This window comes from Enoplosus armatus, chromosome 8 (assembly GCF_043641665.1).
Source record: "Enoplosus armatus isolate fEnoArm2 chromosome 8, fEnoArm2.hap1, whole genome shotgun sequence".
NCBI classification, from domain to species: Eukaryota; Metazoa; Chordata; class Actinopteri; order Centrarchiformes; family Enoplosidae; genus Enoplosus; species Enoplosus armatus.
The window spans coordinates 21,982,116-22,001,146 of record NC_092187.1 but is presented as its reverse complement, the minus strand read 5'-3'; the positions used below and the strand labels follow the sequence as shown (position 1 = coordinate 22,001,146).

The 19,031-nt window shown below is 41.1% G+C and overlaps 2 non-coding genes across 2 annotated transcripts; both read left to right on the top strand.

Annotated features, from left to right (window-relative positions):
• The first annotated feature begins 12,904 nt into the window (after window positions 1-12,904).
• Window positions 12,905-12,977, top strand: trnar-ccu (transfer RNA arginine (anticodon CCU)). Its single transcript has one exon. It is a non-coding gene; the product is annotated as a tRNA-Arg (tRNA).
• A 9-nt stretch (window positions 12,978-12,986) lies between these two features.
• On the top strand, window positions 12,987-13,058 carry trnam-cau (transfer RNA methionine (anticodon CAU)). Its single transcript has one exon. It is a non-coding gene; the product is annotated as a tRNA-Met (tRNA).
• Window positions 13,059-19,031: the final 5,973 nt, after the last annotated feature.

The window sequence follows — 19,031 nt, the reverse complement described above, 5'->3', positions numbered from 1 at the left end:
GAACATCAGGTGAAGTCAAGTTTTCATCCAAATGCAGCTCAAATGTTTTTTAAAAAATCCAGAAAATTAGCAAAAGAAAATGCGAATTAATGTGCATTTCCATCCAGTACTGTTCCACACTCTCCAGTCGGTGCCATTAAACCAGAAGAAGAGGGCGCAAACAGATGACTTCATTAATGGAGCGCCAGTCAAAACTCAAACATTACAACTAGAAAACCACGGAGAGAACATAACGGAAATTTGGCATCTCTGTTTGTTTCACGTATTTATTTTCGTCTCTTCAGTGGAAGCTTAAGTGATTTTTTTCAAATTTTTATTTTTTATTTAATAATGCACTTTATTTAATTGGAACTGGCCAAAAAACATTGGATGGACTCTTAATGAGAGATTGCATTAAGTTACAGACGCTGGTGGAACAGAGGCTAGTGACATCAGGACTTCAGCTCTCTATATGAAGCTACAACCCGGATACAGTTTGCTTACCTTAGCATAAAGACTGGAAAAAGGGTGAAATAGCTAACCTGGCTGTCCAAAGGTAAAAAAATATGGCTACCAAAACCTCTAACCTCAAAGCTCATTTTGTTTTTCATACGAAATCAAACAAACAAGATTTAACATTGAGTTATTGTGCACTTTAGAGGTGCTGTTTTTTTTTTAACCTTTGCATAGAGCTAGGCTACCTGTTCCCCCCGCTTCTCATCGTTATGCTAAGCTAAGCTAAGTGTCTCCTGGCTGTCGCTTCATATTTAGCAGATAGAGAGGAGAGTGGTATCAATCTTCTCATATGCTTTTCCTTTCACCTTCTCCCTGTACTTGTAATGCTATCTCTGATAAATAACATCCACTGGGTTGCAATGAAGACAATCTACCCTTTAGATGTCTTTTTTGTCTTTGTTTTACACCACTGCTGCAGATGGAGAGAGGAATAACATTACAGTCGTGTCATTTGCCTCCTTGCTACAGGCTCACGATGTTTAGCTCTCACAAAACACCAGGGGGCAACAGGAAAGTAATTGGCTGCAATTATCATCACATTTGCTGCTATTTGCAGTAACAGTGGAGGTGTACTTGTCATTATACCTGTGGGTCTGTGGGTTCAGTCTGAGGCAGCATGTTCAGCTCTTTGATGTCTTAGTAAAAAGCGTGACTAATATCATGACGAAACGGAAGCACTTTGGAGAAAGTTTTGTGAAGTAGAAGAAAACGAGGCTCCATCAAGAAGAGCAAAACATCCCTATTTACCCCCGAAGCATTCTGTTGGACAGTGAAGAGGCAATCAGTCCAGCATCCGTTTGTTTCCAAGTTTCCTATTACCTGGGGAACAAGGTACCAGAGAGCAATCACTTAGGCACACAAAACAAAGTCATATAAGAAACTGGGCCAACACACACACACATGTATGCGCAAAGGCTGCAGGCATTTCATTTAGGTAGACAGTGTTTGAGGATAAGATAAAGTTGTTTTTTTTTCTGTCTTTGATGAGCTACAGAGAGTGGCAGGTGGATAGAGGGGGGCAGTAGAGTGGGTGGACTTGGCCGGCATGTAAGTGGGTTGGCGCATGCCACAGAGGGGGCCGTCTATGGACGCGAGCCATGGCCACAGTACCTGAATAAACAAGGATGCACAAAAACAAACAGGCTGGACCTCTGCAGCCTATTAGAGGGGACACGCCAGGGTACATTTCAAGCTACGGCAGCTTTATTTTCGACATCTCTCTATGCACTGCTGACCATCAGTGTAATTGATGGGTTGATTTCCCTCAATCGAATTTTTCTTTTAAACAAAACAGCACAGACAACAACAAGAGAGAAAATAAGAACAGAAATATATGTGAAGGTTACACAATTGCAGACATGTTTAGAGTATAGGTGTAACATAAAGCCTACTCATGCATTACAATGCCAGAACAAGGCCATCGTTCTGCAGTAGGCCTTTTAGTCAGGGTGTAGGTGTTTAAGGACCACGGCAACGTATACATGTATACATTGTTGGCACATGCAATAGAAAGAGCTTGAAATGTCTGTTAATGAATGACATGGGTAATGTTAGACTCTCCACTTTGATGAAAGGAAAACGGATCCACTCAAACTTAACCTCAATTTGAAGACATGTCATCGTCATCATCCTTTTTAATCTACCGTATAAAACAGGGAGAGCAGGCAGCCTTCCACCTGTTGAGGATTAATTGTCCAGCTAACAACGAAGCAAATGCTGCAGCAGTTGACTGATGCTTTGCTCTGCAGAAATTGTTATAAAAGGATTTGGTTTGCACACTTCCCATTGTTGATGGTGACATCAATTGGAATACATTTTTGTTCATGTTTCTCTGGAAGAGAGACAGTAAGTTACAAGCAGTAATAAATACAAATAGTTGGGGAGTGCATGCAATCACTAATGAGATCCCAGGTGGAGTGAGGTATTGTCATGTCTTGTTCCCATGCATCTTTAGTATCTGCCATTATTAGAGGATTTAAATGTGTTGAAAAATATCATAATAATGTATTGTAATATTGTCATATAATCATATAACCTAAATGACAAATTAAGGGATCACCAAAGTTATTGCATCCAGTTGCTGTTGAGACATTTGACTCAAAACCACAAATGTGAATTTATGGTGGCTCTAGAGGAAAAGCCAGGTGATTCACCTTCATCTGCTGGGCACCATGAATGTCTGCACACAAAAAAAATGGTCATGGAAATCCATCAAATAGTTGTTGAGATATTTCAGTCTGGACCAAAGTGGTGGACCGACCAATGAACCAACCGACCGCCATCTTTAGATGGCTGCCAAAAAGTGACGTACCGCTGAACCTTTTAATGAAATTGAACTCTCGAGGTACGTATTGCAACTTTTCTTTCCAGAGGTAAATTCAATTAAACCCCTACAAAATACTACAGATATTTAATAACACCTACTCGTGAGACAATTTAGGAATTTTCTATTTTCTTGGGCTGTTTCATCAGTCTAACCAGAGGTATTGCGTTCCACTTGGATTATCCCATTTGGCAATTTACATGCATGACAAATCCCTCTTGCTCTCTCAGACAGTGTCCGTGTTCATTTGGGATCAGCAGGAATTCATTATAAAACCTGCCAATCTCCACAGGGTGCAACCTTGAAGCTAAGGTTAAGGGGGGGGGGGGGGGGGGGGGGCGACGTCGTCATCAGGGACGTGCTTCAATAAAGGATAAAATAGATTAAAGATGCAACGCGTTACATCACACGAAGCTTTATGTCATGCTGAAAGATGTACAACATTAGCTTTGTGTATTTTTAACAGCAGCACATGACACATAACCGCTTGAACATTCAAGCATCTATGAATTTACCGTGTCTGCATTTAGCCGCTCTCCCAACTCACTCATTTATTCACAGCCAACTTTTCTTCATCGTTTCAGTGGAGGTGAGTGTCCTTGTATCCATTTTGTCAGTTATCTCTCCACCACTGCATGACACGTCAACTCTGAATATGTTGACAAGAGCTGGAGGGGAATACTGATGTGGTCCCCAAAAGCAAAACACACACACGCACACACTGTAATGCTAATTAATTTTAAAACTCATCATCTCCTGCGTCTGAATTAGGAAAACAGACAGCCATCGCTGCAGATCACTCAAAAAATGTTCCCTGAATATCCTCCAACCTCCTGCACATGCTGTGCTTGATTTCTTTCATCAAGAGCCTTCATTACCTTTCACTAGGGACTGAATGTGTGCCGTTGGCTCCAGCTGTTACCGTGATATGTATCTGACTTAAAGTTTAACTGATATTGGAACTCTCCAAACATTTTGTGTGAGAAAATATAAACTATGACGACACTGCACCTTATTTGTTGTGCATATTTTTCAAAAGAGGATAAAACCGTTTTTATGACATATTTGTGGAAACTGTGTGTTCAGACAGAACCCTGCATACAAAGTCAGTGGAAAGAGGTGATTAGATGTGGACTGATGTGACGACGCGTCTGTGTGAGTTCAAAATGGTTCAACTTTTGCAGAATTTGCATATATCCTGGGGCTTAATGGATCTTTAAATGTACAAAGATGTGAGGGAAAAGGAGCGAGACTGGAGGGAAATAACTGGATTTCTGGTGAGTTCACTCAGAAGTCTGAGCAACCACGCAAACACACACAAAGGCAGTCGGTACGGCTGTTGCTAGCTAGCTTACAGCTAACATCATCAACGGTCCAGCGGTCACTTCTGGCTGAACACAGAAGTCTCTGAGCACGTTAGCCCACGGCCTACGAACGTTAATACAAGACGCCCCTCCCCCGTTTTTCATCAACCCAAATGTCGATTATGTACCGCAGTTCAAGTCATCCGTCCTTTCACAGCATTCAACATTTAGAAGGATCCTTCGTACAGTTAAACAGGATTACCAACTTTGGCTGCCTGACAAACAAATATTATATAGTTTGTTACGCTCTTGGTTCCTTAAATAATGAATCCAAATTTGAAAGCTGTCCCTGTCAATTAGCTTGCTTCATGCCAGGTTAGTCGGAGTGTGGCCGGCTTGCTCGACCGCCTTCTGGGCTCCCGGCGCAGGTGTTTCGGTTTAACGAGCGACTCTGTTAACTGGCGACTTTCAGCCGTCTGTTGTTGTCATAGTTACCGCAGCTGTTGAGAGCAACTTGCTCGCTTCCTGTTTTCAACAAGCAACATTCAAAATGCGACTGAGTGTTAGCACGTGACACGTTTCCTCAAACAAAACTCCAAAGACAAATCAGATAGGTACATTTTGATGAAAAACTTTCTGTTTTCAACAATATTACAATTAAATTTCTTAATTTTTAGTACACACAGATAAATAAATGATGCAGAAAAATAAATACAACGTATTTCTGGTAATAGCAATTTTGACGAAATAAGTACACATCAAAACATCAAACAGAGTGCATATAAATATATGTGTGTGTGTGTGTGTGTATATATATATATATATATTTGAATGTTAACTAACGCATTATGGCAGGAACACAGACTGAAAGAAGCTGTAATCCCTGCTGAAGTGGACTTCCTGAGATGTATGAATGTATAAATGGAGCTGCCATTTTGTGAGAAGACTTCCTAAATGGAGCCTCAAAACCTCTGAACAGAAGTTTCATCTTCTTCACACCACGATATGTATTTTAGCGTTTAACACTAGCTTACATTACAAAGCCAGTTGTAGTTGGTGAATGGTGTGCCGCCACCAGTCTGTTTATGAACAATGACAGACAATACAGTCACACTGGAAATGAAAATCACATCTCTTTGCATTTCACATTGTAGCTCTTTGTCATATTTTGTAATGAAAGTAATTTTGGGATGCAGTTTTTGTTGGATGGTTTGCGATCCCATAGACAAAATGAACCCAGTAATGTGGGCTCTGTTTTTATCAGGAAGAGCCACTACAGTTATTTTTGCACTGTGATCTTACATTAAGTAGATTTTTGTGCTCTTAACTAGGGTTGTGGTTGCATTTTATTCCATCTATTTTAGCTCGTGGTCATGTGTTTTATACTGAATATGGTGAAAAGTCAATGATGATACACTTTAAAACTGACTAGATAGTCTGAGACGGAGACACTTTCATCAGCTTCAGAGACGTAAGACACATGACTTGGACGGGAACCGAGGTATTCAGTTTAGTACATGTTGGAGTTTTAAATATTCTGCCTTACAAGACATAGATTGATTGAGAACGATGGAAACACTGAGAGAAAGAATAAAAGAAAGATGAAGCTTATTCATTTGAGCAAACATATCTTTTCGTATCTCATTTAAATCACATTTCTGTTTAATTCGAAGCCCACACAGTTCTCTCCAGACGCCGAGTCTGTCCTCAGGCTACGCTCTCTCCCTCTCTGGCAGACTGGTTTTCTGGCCTTTGATCTGCGAGTGCTAAGCTACTGTTTGCACACTGTCATGAAGCTCTGCCCTGCTGTATCAGCTCTGTGCCTGCACACTGGCTGTATGGTAAACAGATTGATGAGGGGGATTTTATGATGATTTACCATGGATAATCGAATCAAAAGAAATAGCCAGGTCACTTACATAACATTCATCAGTAGCACTTTGTGCTCATTTGGAGTGTGTGAATGTCTGCATTATGCACAATAAGTACACTTGCCCTTAAATGCAGCTGAACAAGATGTCCTCATATGGAATTATATTTGTGTCTTCATTCTGCTTTGCACGCAAATACATCTGATATTATAGAGAAATGTTTGATACACAAAAAATATTGAATCTGAGTGAGCAAAAAATCTGCTGTGTACTTAATACATTTCAGTGTTTGCTATTATCCAAATCAGAGCACAATAATAACTTCTGTCACTCTGTTTTACTGTGGATGTATTATAATGACTGGAAACCGGACTCCAATTCATTTAAATTAAAACTACAGAGTGTATAAGCCAAAAATGTTTTCTAGCCTCCAGGTTTACTTCAGTGTTGTGCGTCCCACTGCACATTTCTGGTTTGCCAGAGTCCAATATTGACTCAGTTTAAGCTCTGTTTATGGTCTCCACCAACTCCTGAGGGAAATGTCTGCCTCTTTAGCAGCTAAACGCTCCAGTATGTTCACCAGCTAGTTGCTAACTGTGTCTGTCTGTCATTTGGTGCTGGACAGGTGGCACACTAATATGATCATTTTAGCCAATCACTGCTTTTAGTATTCATACAAAGTGCATGAAATTGATGCCAGTCTCGGTTTTACATTTTCTGTATATCTCCCATATAGGTGTCTATCTTGAATCTGCTTCTCTCAGTCTGGCTCAGTCCTTTTTTGCTCAGCTTCCCAGTTGATACGGATGAAATGCCATCTGTAGATATGAGGCAAGCAGGAAACCATGTAGGCCAGGCAGGTTTGTGGCCAAGGATCATCTCCATTTAGCCATGAACCAGGGTTTGCTTGGCAGTGTCCTTTTAGCTTCCCAGAGACTCTTTAGGCCGAGACAGCTGCCGCTCTGCGCTCAGCAGCCTCAGAGCTGTGACCCAGAGCGCCACAACAGAGCTCACCGCCTCACATCCTGTACCAGACTGGAATATCTGTATCTAATGGCAGAAGAGCACATTTACAGTCTCATTTAAAGGCAAAGTTAGATTTTTAGGAGGACAAAAACAACCTATCACGCTAGGACCTCTACATGCTCACAATGACAATGCTAACAGGCTGATATTTAGCAGGTGTAAGGGCTGCGTTTTACTACAAAGGAAGTGGTTCATGCGATGTGTCAGAAATCAGAAGTGTTTATACCTGATCTTAACTATCACATACGTTAGAACCTTAAAAAAAACACTATCTTCATAATTGATTGTACTGGAATGATTGAGGAAATGTTTAATCCTGTGCAGTTATTACATCCATCATGACACTATGTGGACGCTGGATATTTACACACACTGATATCATTTAAATATGGGGTTGACGCTGGATATTTTCATTGTCGTGGCAATCAGAGAACCTGATGCAGTCTAGTGTAGGTGAGATGACGGTAATGAAATACCTGAACACAAAATATCTGTCTCAGTCTCTTGTTCCTAAGAATTCTTTATTGCTTGCGTGCAAGAGTCGCCCCGTACAAATACAGGAGAGTCTGCCCAAGAAATTATTGCACTGCATATATACTCAGAAACAAGTCACAAGTTTCACCACCTCCTGCAATTGCCCCAGCCATTTTGCTTATCTAATGAGCAACAGTCTCTGCTTTGTATATTCTATATCTTGTGATACATAAGACACAGTACTTGTCTTTATAATCCTGTCAGGAGGTTGTCATGCTACACACACACACACACACACACACACACACACACACCAAAGTATCGGATAAATTGAGATTTTGACCTGATGACGACAATTATTGGATGGATTGCAATCAAATGTGCTACAAACACTTATATCCCCTGTACAAAATGTGCAATATTTGTCTATATATTTCACTCAAAAGCACAAATGCATAGCCATTATGGCACGAGAGGAAAAGTCAGGGGATCACCAAAGTCATCAGGTTACATCTTCTTGGAGCCATGAATATCTGTGCAACATTTTCTGCCTATCCACGCGGTAGATTGAGGTTGAGTTATTTCACTACATGAGGGAAAACTTTGATCTGCTGTTGGCACCTGATGAAAAGTCGGGATCGCCAAAGTACTTTAATTCATCCTCTGGGCATCCTGAATATCTGTACCAAATTTCATGAAAACCCATCCAAGTTGTCGACACTGAAATGTCAACCTCATGGTGGTGCTCGAGGGAAAGTCAGGCGATCAGGATACATCCTCTTGGAACCTTGAATATTTGTAAAAAAACAAACAAACTTTGATCTGCTGTTGGCACCAGATGAAAAGTCAGGGGATCATGAAAGTACTTAGGATTCATCCTCTGGGCATCATGAATATTTGTACCACGTTGTTGAAACAAAAATGTCAACCTCATGGCGCTTGAGGAAAAGTCAGGGGATCACCCAAGTTACAAGGGTTCATCCTGTGAGGACCATGAATGTCTGGACAAAACTTCATGTCCAATCCAGTTAATAGTTTACATAAGGGACCAAAGTAATGGACTGACTGAAAATTACAACTGCAAAATGAATCCCTTCTACCTTTGAGAGGAGGTGCTGCTCGATCCCATAGACATAACTTTTTAGCACTACTCAGATGCAAATCTTGTCTGACTGTGAATATGTAGAAAACAGGTTAAAATGGGTCAATTCTGGCTGAGGGAGATCTAAAAATTAGAGTTCCTATGCGGAAAGTTTTTAAGAAAGAGCTGAGGAAAGTTGTCATGAAAAAAACACCCCAGTGACCTCAATTTGCAACTGGAAACTTAGAGTCGTCATTTGCAAAAAAAAAGAAAAAAAAGAAGAAGGTACGTAGTAACATCTGCTGATGCCGTATTCAATAGCAGCCCTGCCTGGAGAAAGAAATTGATGCCAAATCGTCCTCCTTCCACTGATAACGAAGACGGAAGTCAGTCACACACCATACAGTGAGTGAAAACCCTCACATTAAAATGTCATCACCATGTTTAAAGAAAAAAAAAATCTGTGATAACAACACCACTAATTGTTAGGAGCAGCAAATCTGACAGACAGAGATAGGCTGAGACGAAGTTGTCTCCACTGTTGTGTGTCTGTTTTTTTTGGCAGTTTATTGCTTCCTGGAAGAGTTTCAATGATTTATGCTGAAAACAATTACCTCCGATAGTGCTAGGGAGAGAGAGACCAGCAGGATGTGGCGCTAACAAGGCATTTAACATCAGAAAATGATTGCTGCAGTGCACACAGCAAGCCACCTCGAGTCTTCATTACTCATCCATGTACACTATTTGCCGAAAAATGGAAGGAATAGCACGGTATGGTAAATCCTCGGTAATGACCTGGACAACTCCGGACCACTGTGGATAAGTGTGAGCTATATTCATGACACTGAAAGACATACATTTGCATGCAGGCTCAGTATTTTCTTAAATCTTATTTGAATCTAAAAATGCTGGAAACCAAAGAGTCAAAGCCTCCATCTGTGAAATCATCAAGAGACCAAACTTGGAGCTGTTCCACTAATAATTAATGGCGAGAAAGATTTTTTGGGGACTCAGAGTTTAGCTGAGTATCTTACATCAATTATCTTTTATTTTATTTTTTTTTTACTGTAGTGCTAGAGGCTTTGAGCTGAAACATTATTATCTCCACCAGATTTTCATTCATTGACAGCCAAGCAGCTGTAGGATTTGACTTGTTGTATCACCGAGGCAGTCGGGGCTCCCTTGTCTCTTGCTTGGAAAAAACATTTCATGTTAAAAAAAACCCCACACACAATCCACATAAACAAGACTGAGAAATAACATACTCTTCCTGAATTTCAGCTGAATTTTATTGAAGATCTGTCATCAATATTTACTATTTTGCTTTTGTTCTTACTTAAAAAAAAAAAAAGAGCCTCCACACCATATGCTGAGCTCTCTGAGCATATGCTGTGAAATTTTAGGGGCTCCTGTAGTTACGGCTTGTGAGATTAGTTTCTAATCTGAGTTAGAGGTTTGGCCTTACCCACAAGAAAACGGCAGTCCTTCTTTGAAGTTGATTGGCTGTAAAATATGTAAAGAGAAGGCAGAGGGAGCCATGCATAATCAAGTCCCATCTCTAATGTCAGTGGAGGGAATAGACATAGAAACACAGAGTGCCAAACGCTGAAATACTATACAAAAAGGAGAGGAGCCGTTTTTTAGCCTATTTTAATTTTACAGACAATAACACTTCAATGGATATTGGTAGTTAAAATATAAAGCAGCTTTTACAATATACCGGAAGATGTGATGTGTTGCTTTATTGGAGATGTGAGAAATTAATTAACTGTCCAGATAATGAACATGACACCCAGTTAATATTATTTCATTTGATTAGCTTTCCCCTTGTCAGCTGTAGTTATCAGTGGATTAGCCCTATGTGTGCTAGTCTGAGGTTGGAAGTCCTGGAAAGCCATTAGTTTGTATGGAGGCTCTGTGTCAGCCCACTCCAGAATAAATTGGATCCGAAGGATTTACGGCATACCTGATTGCAGTGGCTTGGGGGTAATGAGAACCTTTTAAAATGAGATTGCCTTTGGGTGGGGGCATCGCCGGAGGGCCCTAACCTCTGGCCCCATCCCCCATGCTGCTCTAACAACACTGCAGACATTTTCAGCGCCCCAACTCGTCTGTTAGAATAAGCACACCTGCCTGTCACGGCCACCAGAGAGCCAGACCCGAACCCGACTTCCATTCAGCGGGCCTGTTGTGAATTCGGCAGCAGTCATATCAGCTCCTGACAGTGGCTGCGGCTCAGTTAATCTCCTGAAGCCTTAAACAATGTGGAGGCAGGCAGAGGCAGGGCCTGCCAAGCCCCTCAGCTAAGCTGCGTCTCAGAGTGGCGAATGATCCCCAGCAACACTCGTCTCTCTGCTCTGCTGTGCTACAGCCAGATGTGGAGTGCAGAAATGTGTAGAAATGCGTCTGACTGCTTGAAGCAAGTCAGCTACTGCAAAGGAACCTCATTCCTTCATATTTTAGCGATGCTAGCTGTGTGTCTCAAGGGATGGCAATGTTTGGTTTATAGGTCAGTCCATCACTTTGGTCCAGACTGAAATATCAACCACAACCACTGGATGTGTTGCCATGACATTTTGTACTGGCATTCATGGTCTCCAGAGAATTAATCCTAATGACTTTGTGATCCCCTGACTCCACCTCTCGCACCATTATGAGGCTGACATTCATGGTTTTGAATGAAATGTCTCCCTAACTATTGAATGGATTGGCATGGCATTTTATACAGATATTCATGTTCCCCAGTGGATGAATCCTAATGACTTCAGGGATCAACTAACTTTTCATGTACTGTAGTGAAATCATCAGGTAAAGGTTCTCCCTTATCCAATGAAATATCCCAACAGTTACCAAAAGATGTATCCTAATGATTTGTGTAATCCTCTGACTTTTCCTCTAGCGCCACAAGTAGGTTGATATATGGGTTTTCACTGAAATATCCCAACAACTTTGGTTCAGACATTCATTCATGTTCCCCTCAGGATGAATTGTAATAACTTTGACGATTGCTTAACCTTTCCTCGCCATCATCATGTCACAATTTAAATTTGTCCAATACTTTGCTTTATGATCTTTATGACTACCTGCACAACGAATGACATTCAGCCCCAGCTGTACTTTGTTTTCGTTAGCATGGTAACACTAAACTAAGATGCTGAATATGGCAAACATCATACCTCCTAAGCATTAGCATTGTCATTGTGAGCTTGTTAGCGTGCAGATTTTAGCATTCAGCTGAAAGAACTGCTCGGCTTTAGTACAGCCTCACAGAGCCGCTAGCATGGCTGTAGACTCTTAGTTTTATTTTAAAATGCATGCATGTGTTCATCAGGGCCACATTGTAATTCATGTGTTTTCCCTCCTTGAATATAAAGCATATGCTTTTTTTCACACTTCTTCTTCTATATTATAGTAACACAGTGAAGGGCACCGGGGAGGCAGGCTGCAGATGAGATACCAAAGCCATTAGATAAATCAAATGTGCAGAATCAGTGGAGAGGAAGGGTATGGTACAAATTTCCCAGTGTTTGAAAGCATTGCCTCCCACACTTGACACAGTTAATCATGAAGCTCTCACTGACGTCCATAAATAGCCCCACATTAGTCAGTTCACACCGCCTCAGCGTTCTGCATGAGACGCGTAGATGACACGACTGTGACTCCGTAATAATAAGTAGGAGTTGTTATGTCCACACACTGGCAAAATCTATTTCACCAAAGCCATTAGGTCTGTGCTATTTATGAAAGCTGTTGTGTAGAACTGCCTCACATCCTGACCCTTTGTGAAAGAAATTAAAACTGGCTGATGGGAAAGATAAGCTCCGGCTGAATATTCCTCAAGAAGATCGGCGAGGGAGAATATTTTGAGCTGATTCAGTGGAAGTTAATCAAAACATGTCGCCTAACTCTTCCTCTCCTATTCACCGTGCTTAATTCACCATACGTTTTTTGGTTATTTTGCGGATTGAGTTGCATTGTGGGTACTGTAGGTAATAGGTTTTGACAAGGAAGACGAATGCATGGAATAAAAAAGATAACATCTCTGGTTCTACTGTATGGATTTGATTTGACTTTTTAAAAAAACTGTCCATCATGAGTCGGACAATGTTGTTGGAGTGAAATGCTAATTCAGTATAGTACTCTTTCTAGATCATTCAGATCACAGCATAGAGAAATTACATAGATAAGGCAAGAAACTACAATTCAGTGTAGATGTAGGTGCTCCACAAATGTGTAACTGAGCTCGTAAGACCGTCCCTCTCCACAGACAAGTGACTAACAAAGGAATACCACTGTCCACTGTTTGAGGACAGTCTTTCGCCTAGCAGCAGCCTCAGTGGCCTAATGGATAAGGCACTGGCCTCCTAAGCCAGGGATTGTGGGTTCGAGTCCCATCTGAGGTGCGAGTTCTGAGCAGAGTGGCGCAGCGGAAGCGTGCTGGGCCCATAACCCAGAGGTCGATGGATCGAAACCATCCTCTGCTATATTGGCACTTTTACAAATGAACTGGATGTCTTTGGACTGTTTGATTGGACAAGAACACATTTGAAGTCTCTGGCTGTATTCGAAATGGTCTACTATACTAGCAGTACGTAATGATTTGGCCAAAATGTAGCGTGCAGTATGTCAAAAATGGCAGGGGCATGATTATTACTTCTGCTTTCCAAAACTGGACACTGGCTAAGCCTGGCCTGGCATACTGTAAAATTAAATCAATCTAACAGTTTCATACTACGACTATGAAAGGGATGTCGTACACATACGTGCTGCATTTGTCAGTTGTGTGTAGTCCGGCTCCGGCTCTGGGAAACTGCAGCAGGTTGTAAAGGGCCTTTTGTGGCTCCAGGTGGAGCTGTGTGAAGTCTAATAAATTGCCTCAAGTCATGTCACGTGAATCAGCGTTGGTTGGGGCTGACTTCTGTAGTCTGCTTCCCATCTCTAACTACATTAGCTGCGACTAGCATAACACACCCGAATTACCTCCATCCAAAGTGGACTGTACAGGAAGCCAGAAACAACCTCAGATACAATCCTGATGAAGGCCAGATAGCCTTAATCATTTCATGACATCACATGATGCACTGAAGAAGAGTTGTTAAATGTGCTCCAGTCTTGAATCAGTTATTTGCGTATGCTGTGTGATCACAACTGTCATCTTTAAAAACAGGTTGGACTGGCGGGAACGATTCTGAGACTGAAATTGAACCATTTGGAAGCAGCATCATTTGCTGCAGCCGAGGCCTTCGTATTTCATCTTTATCTGTTTGGAAAAGGCGCTGTACCACTGTTATTCATTTCAGAATGAAATAATCCGCCGTTAGTAATAACATAATGTCAGTCCGTTTCCACTGGGCATTTGTGTGATTCACATTTCGGAGCTGAGGTACAGTAATCACCTGAGAGAGGACTGACAGTGGCTGTGCAAATGTCAATAAGTTATTGCCTTTCAGAGCTGAGACTGAAAAATCTCCTCTCCAGCTCTCCTCACAGAGGAGTCCTCGTGAGGCAGTCTGGACTGGAAAATAATAAGTAAGCAAAACTCTAATTGTTTCATACACAATCAGGTTTTATGAACCCTTCCTTCCTCGGAGCCGCTCAAACCCCCAAGTTAAGATTCATTAAAAAACTGCCTCCGCAAAACGCATCTTAAACCTCTCTGAGTCGAGATCAGACACACAGCTTCAGTCCACGCAGGCACGCAGTGTTTCTCATCCACTGAGGCTTTGAATAATAAATGCCAGAACGTTTCTTGACTTCATATATTATAGTAAAGCTTTGTACACTTCACCACTTTTATTTAAAGATTTACATACAGCCTCTGCTGCACTTTAACGCCCTGAAAACCTATTTTCTCATCAGCTTCTTAGTGCGAGCAATAAAATCCTACATGAACACAAAATGTTCTGCCAAAGTTAAAACATGTTTTTTTTGTCTGAGGTATTTTCACTGGTTTGAGATTCAACTGGGCTCAACTAGAAAAGGCGGTGTCACATACTTCTGAGCACCAATCAGGATTTAACAATATTTGAATCCGAATTCAACAAGTCCTTCACATTAAAGGACAAAATCCGTTGTTTGTCCATGCACTGTAGAAGGACACAGAAGCGTTTTCTCTATCGGCAGGATGTCATCACTTCTCTGTGTCTTCCAAGATTGGTTCAAATCACTATTGTTAGGTTTAGGCATAAAAACGACTTGGTTAGATTTACATCGTGTTTTGGGTTAAAATTAATACTTCATTCAAGTTAGGGGAACTTAGAGTTAAGGTTCAGGAAATAATCAAGTCAAATCTTATCAGACCACATCCTGATCCAGACACAGTCCTGATGAAGCAGATTAGATGGGTTTCTCAGTGTTAAACTCTTAATGAATAATACCTATTGGTGTTTTAGTCGTTAATATTTAAGGTTATGGAGAAATACTTAAGATTTGAAACCAAATCTTTGGGGGCTTTAAAACTGTTAGCAAGCTACGCTAAGTTTTAACATTTCAATGGTTACAGTGGCGCAGTGTAACAGTAGTATAAGAAAAGAAGCGTGAAAAAGTCAGCAAATTAATTCAGTAATATGAGCTACATCAGGAATTTCTATCTAAACTTTGCCAGCATCGGCTGCTGGTTGTACCGCTCAAGTGAGGCTGTAACGGCGAAACTCTGCATTTTATTGTTTATGAATTGAACTTTTCATTTGTTAAGAGAAATCATGTTATTTCTTCTTTTAAAAGATACATGGCCTTGCTTGTATTATATACATTGCAATGTATTTATTAACTCTTAGACTTCAAGCATCTGCTTAAATGCACTTACTAATAAAACATATAACATGCAGTGTGGTATATTTACTGATGAATACAGCAGGGCTGCCCCCTTGTATCTCTCTTCTATATGTAGTTCTTATAGCATTTTGGTAATATCTGACACATATACTGTAAAATGCAGTTAACCACATGGGGTTGAAAGTGTAATATACTGTGACTTTATCCATTAGTATGACTCGTGACTATTAAAAAGACTGAAGTCGTTCATTATTCGTCTTAGTTCAAGGAGAAATATTTCATGTAGTAACAGTCCAGCTCATAATGAAAGCCTCTCTGAAAATAACAGAATGAACGGAGTTAATTCAGTACAGCGCCCTGCGGAAAGCTGACTCGACTTCTTTATTAAAATTTCAACCACCAAATATTTATACAACTACCAATATGCATGAATCACAGATCTCTGCAGAGAGGCTCCCCTGATGGAAGAGCGAATAATGAAAGAGCAGAAAAAGCATTTGGGGATAAGCTTCCTTCCTTTCCTCAGTATTTTGACTGAATGGGGTCTAAATCTCACTGATGGTATGAAGGAAACAATAATAGCACTCGTCTGCAGAATAATGGCAACGGTGAAAAGGACAGGGAGAGGCAGACAAAACAAGAGCAGATTTGGAAAGGGGCTTAAACAGCCACGAGGTTACATCAAAAGGAAATAGGTCAGGAAAAGTGGAGTCAGTCTTGGAGATCTCTCCTCGGAGCATGCATGCGGAAATATCAAAAAGAAGATTCCCAAAGCAGAATTGTATATTTATAAACCTCATGGTTGTTTTGACGAAGCAGAACGGAGCGACTGACTGAAATATTCTGCAGCTAACTCACAACACATTCACAGCCAATAACTGCGAGCGGAGCAAGAACACAGCCAGAAGCACAGAACAGATCTTTAATTTGCATTAAACATTCAAATGGAGTCGCATCAGCTTTCTTAAACAAAACTACGACAAAAAATACTTAATAATCTCCCACAACCTGCTGTGCTCTTTTCACTGGGCGTTGCATGCTAATACACCTTAGCTTTTTGAACATCCTTTAGTAGTAAAGGCATCTTATGTAGCTATGATTTAAAACATGCTTTGTATTCAGCGCCCATGTGGATGTGCTCCGAATGTGACATTACATCCTTGAAGTCTGTTTGACAAAGCGCACCTCTTTGTCTTGTGCTTGCACTGCAAACTGTTGAAGTGCTCTGCCTCAGTACGAGAAGAAAGAGCAAATTTACATTTCAATTTAGCAGCTGGTAATTAAGCCACACAGCAAAGCTCCTCCGTAAAGTATGACTCGAGTTAATTGTAGATTAAAAATAAAATCGCTCACATTAATGGGCCCCAAAAGTCCTTGCATTTGTGTCCTCGCATGCCAAAATAATAATGTCAGCAATGATTTACTGCTCAAAAAGCATCATCCTCCTGGTGGGGCTTTAGTTTTGTTAGTTCAGTAAGCCGCATCCCCGAAGTCGAGAAGCGACATGAGCTGCATGAAGTGAACGGCAAGTTTGTGTCTGCAATGAATCCTGCAGATCCAATAATTTCTCTTGATGAACACTGGGCTTCATGCTGGTTGATGATAGTTTATCTATTTATATGGCTCATAAAATCATTTTTATAATCATTACTCCTCTAAACACAGTGTGACATGTCGTTAAACAGAAACTTCTCTGGTCTGTTTTCTGCCTGCCTGCCATCACGACTTCCTGATGAAACACCGGAGAAATGTAATGTATGAGTGTACATATATACACACACACACAAATTAAAGGAAAAACCTGAATAAAAGAGTGGAGAGACATATCAGATGCAGATGCTTCCATACACCAGGGCTCATTGAATGGTTTGGTAAGTATGAAAATGAGCTGTGCTTTGCTTTTAGTGGTCATTAACATTTGCATGCTAACACGCTAATCTAAGATGGATTACATGGTAAACATTATACCTGCTAAACGTCAGCGTGTTGGCATTATAATGTGGCTCACAGCACCGCTGTGCCTACGGTTGTGTTTCATAGCATCCTCATTCATTTGAATGGGGCCGCTGCGTTGGCTCAGTGGACAGAAAACACTGTCATCGGGCAAAAAGTTGAACATGGCTCAGCTTTTGCCGCAATCATCCGGCAAGGCGTCGGCAGATTAATTAGTAACCTGAACACTGTACTTCCACTGTTTACCTTGTGATTGAGGCGAGAAAACAATGATCATAACCTGTCACAGTTTCCTCCTCAGTTCCCCTCAGCCCTCTTCTCCCAGGCCATGTTCACACCCCCTCGTTGTCCACCACCTGCCTCACTCATTCACACACCTGGTCCCTTTCCTCATCAGTCCTGCAGCCACCCTTCACTACATATACCGGTTCACTTCCTTTGTTCCTTGTCGTATTGTAAATCGTTTGGTGTGCTTCGTGTCTCCAACGTCTGTATGCTGTTTTGCTCCTGAGGCCCGTTACCTGCCTGTTTGGCTCTCTGGTTTTGACCTTTGTTCTGCCGCACCATCCTGTAAGCCTTTGTGCCTCTTTTGTTAATAAATCTACTCAACTGCATCAGTTTGCCTCCTGTGTCTGTGTTTCCCCATTGCCCTGTATACCCACCGTGACAACATCCTGATCACTTTCCAGAGTTGTTAAATCCTGTATCGTATAATAGACCGCTGTGCAGTGTTTTGGTGTCTGATAAAACTTCAAACTCACAGATCTACTACTCAAACTGGCCATCCTGGATCCTATTTCATCATTTTAACGGTACCTGAACAACACACCCCCACAAACGCTGCTCCTTGTGTTGTTTTAACGCAGAACTTATTTAATCTTCTTTTCATTCTTTCCAGGTTTGGTTTTCCACAACATTGCACAGTGGCATGCATCAAAACATTTTTATTTGATATTTACTTTGTATGATACAGATGGTTTCATAACACAGCAGTGATGAGGTCAAAGGCTGCAGCCACTCAAGTAAAAAAAAAAGGTACTTTATGTATGTCACGCTCTTTCACTTTCATGATCTACAAGCCTAAACTGAGAGCCGATCCTGCTGTTAAATGACCCTCTGTGGGTTTCTACCAATTGTCCAGTTTCACAGGATAGACTTCCTATTAGAAAGCAGCAGCTGGAAAATGAGCAGTCTGAGTGAGGGAGCCCAAGTGAGACATTAATGTGGTAGGTGGGAAAGAGGAATGGTTTGCAATTTTCTTCTCCCAACACACACCAAGCTCTCTGTGCATAAACCCATAACTTGTGTTTCAATCTGCAGTCGTTGAACCAGAGATGCCACAAAAATACAACAACTATTAAACAGATATTCAGCATCCAATGGGGGCAAGAAAAAGCTACTTCACAAACTTTCTGACGTGTTGTTGGAGTTGTGTATGAACATCTTCAGGAGGGAGGAGGGGTCGAGAAAGGTGCGAGCTGAGGGGAGGAGGATCTTAAATTATTGAGAGAGCAACTTTCAACTTTCATTCACTCATCCCCGTTAATAATTTATTTTATATCATTCCCTTATCAGATTTATTCTAAAAGTTCAAAATAAGAAAAGATCAAATAGTTACATCAAACAGAAGGCTTTTGTGTGTGTCACAGGTCATAAAGGAGAGCTAGCCATCCTGTCTCTGTGTCAGGGCGTTATTCTCCTCATCATCTTCGCTAGAAAAACCAATATGA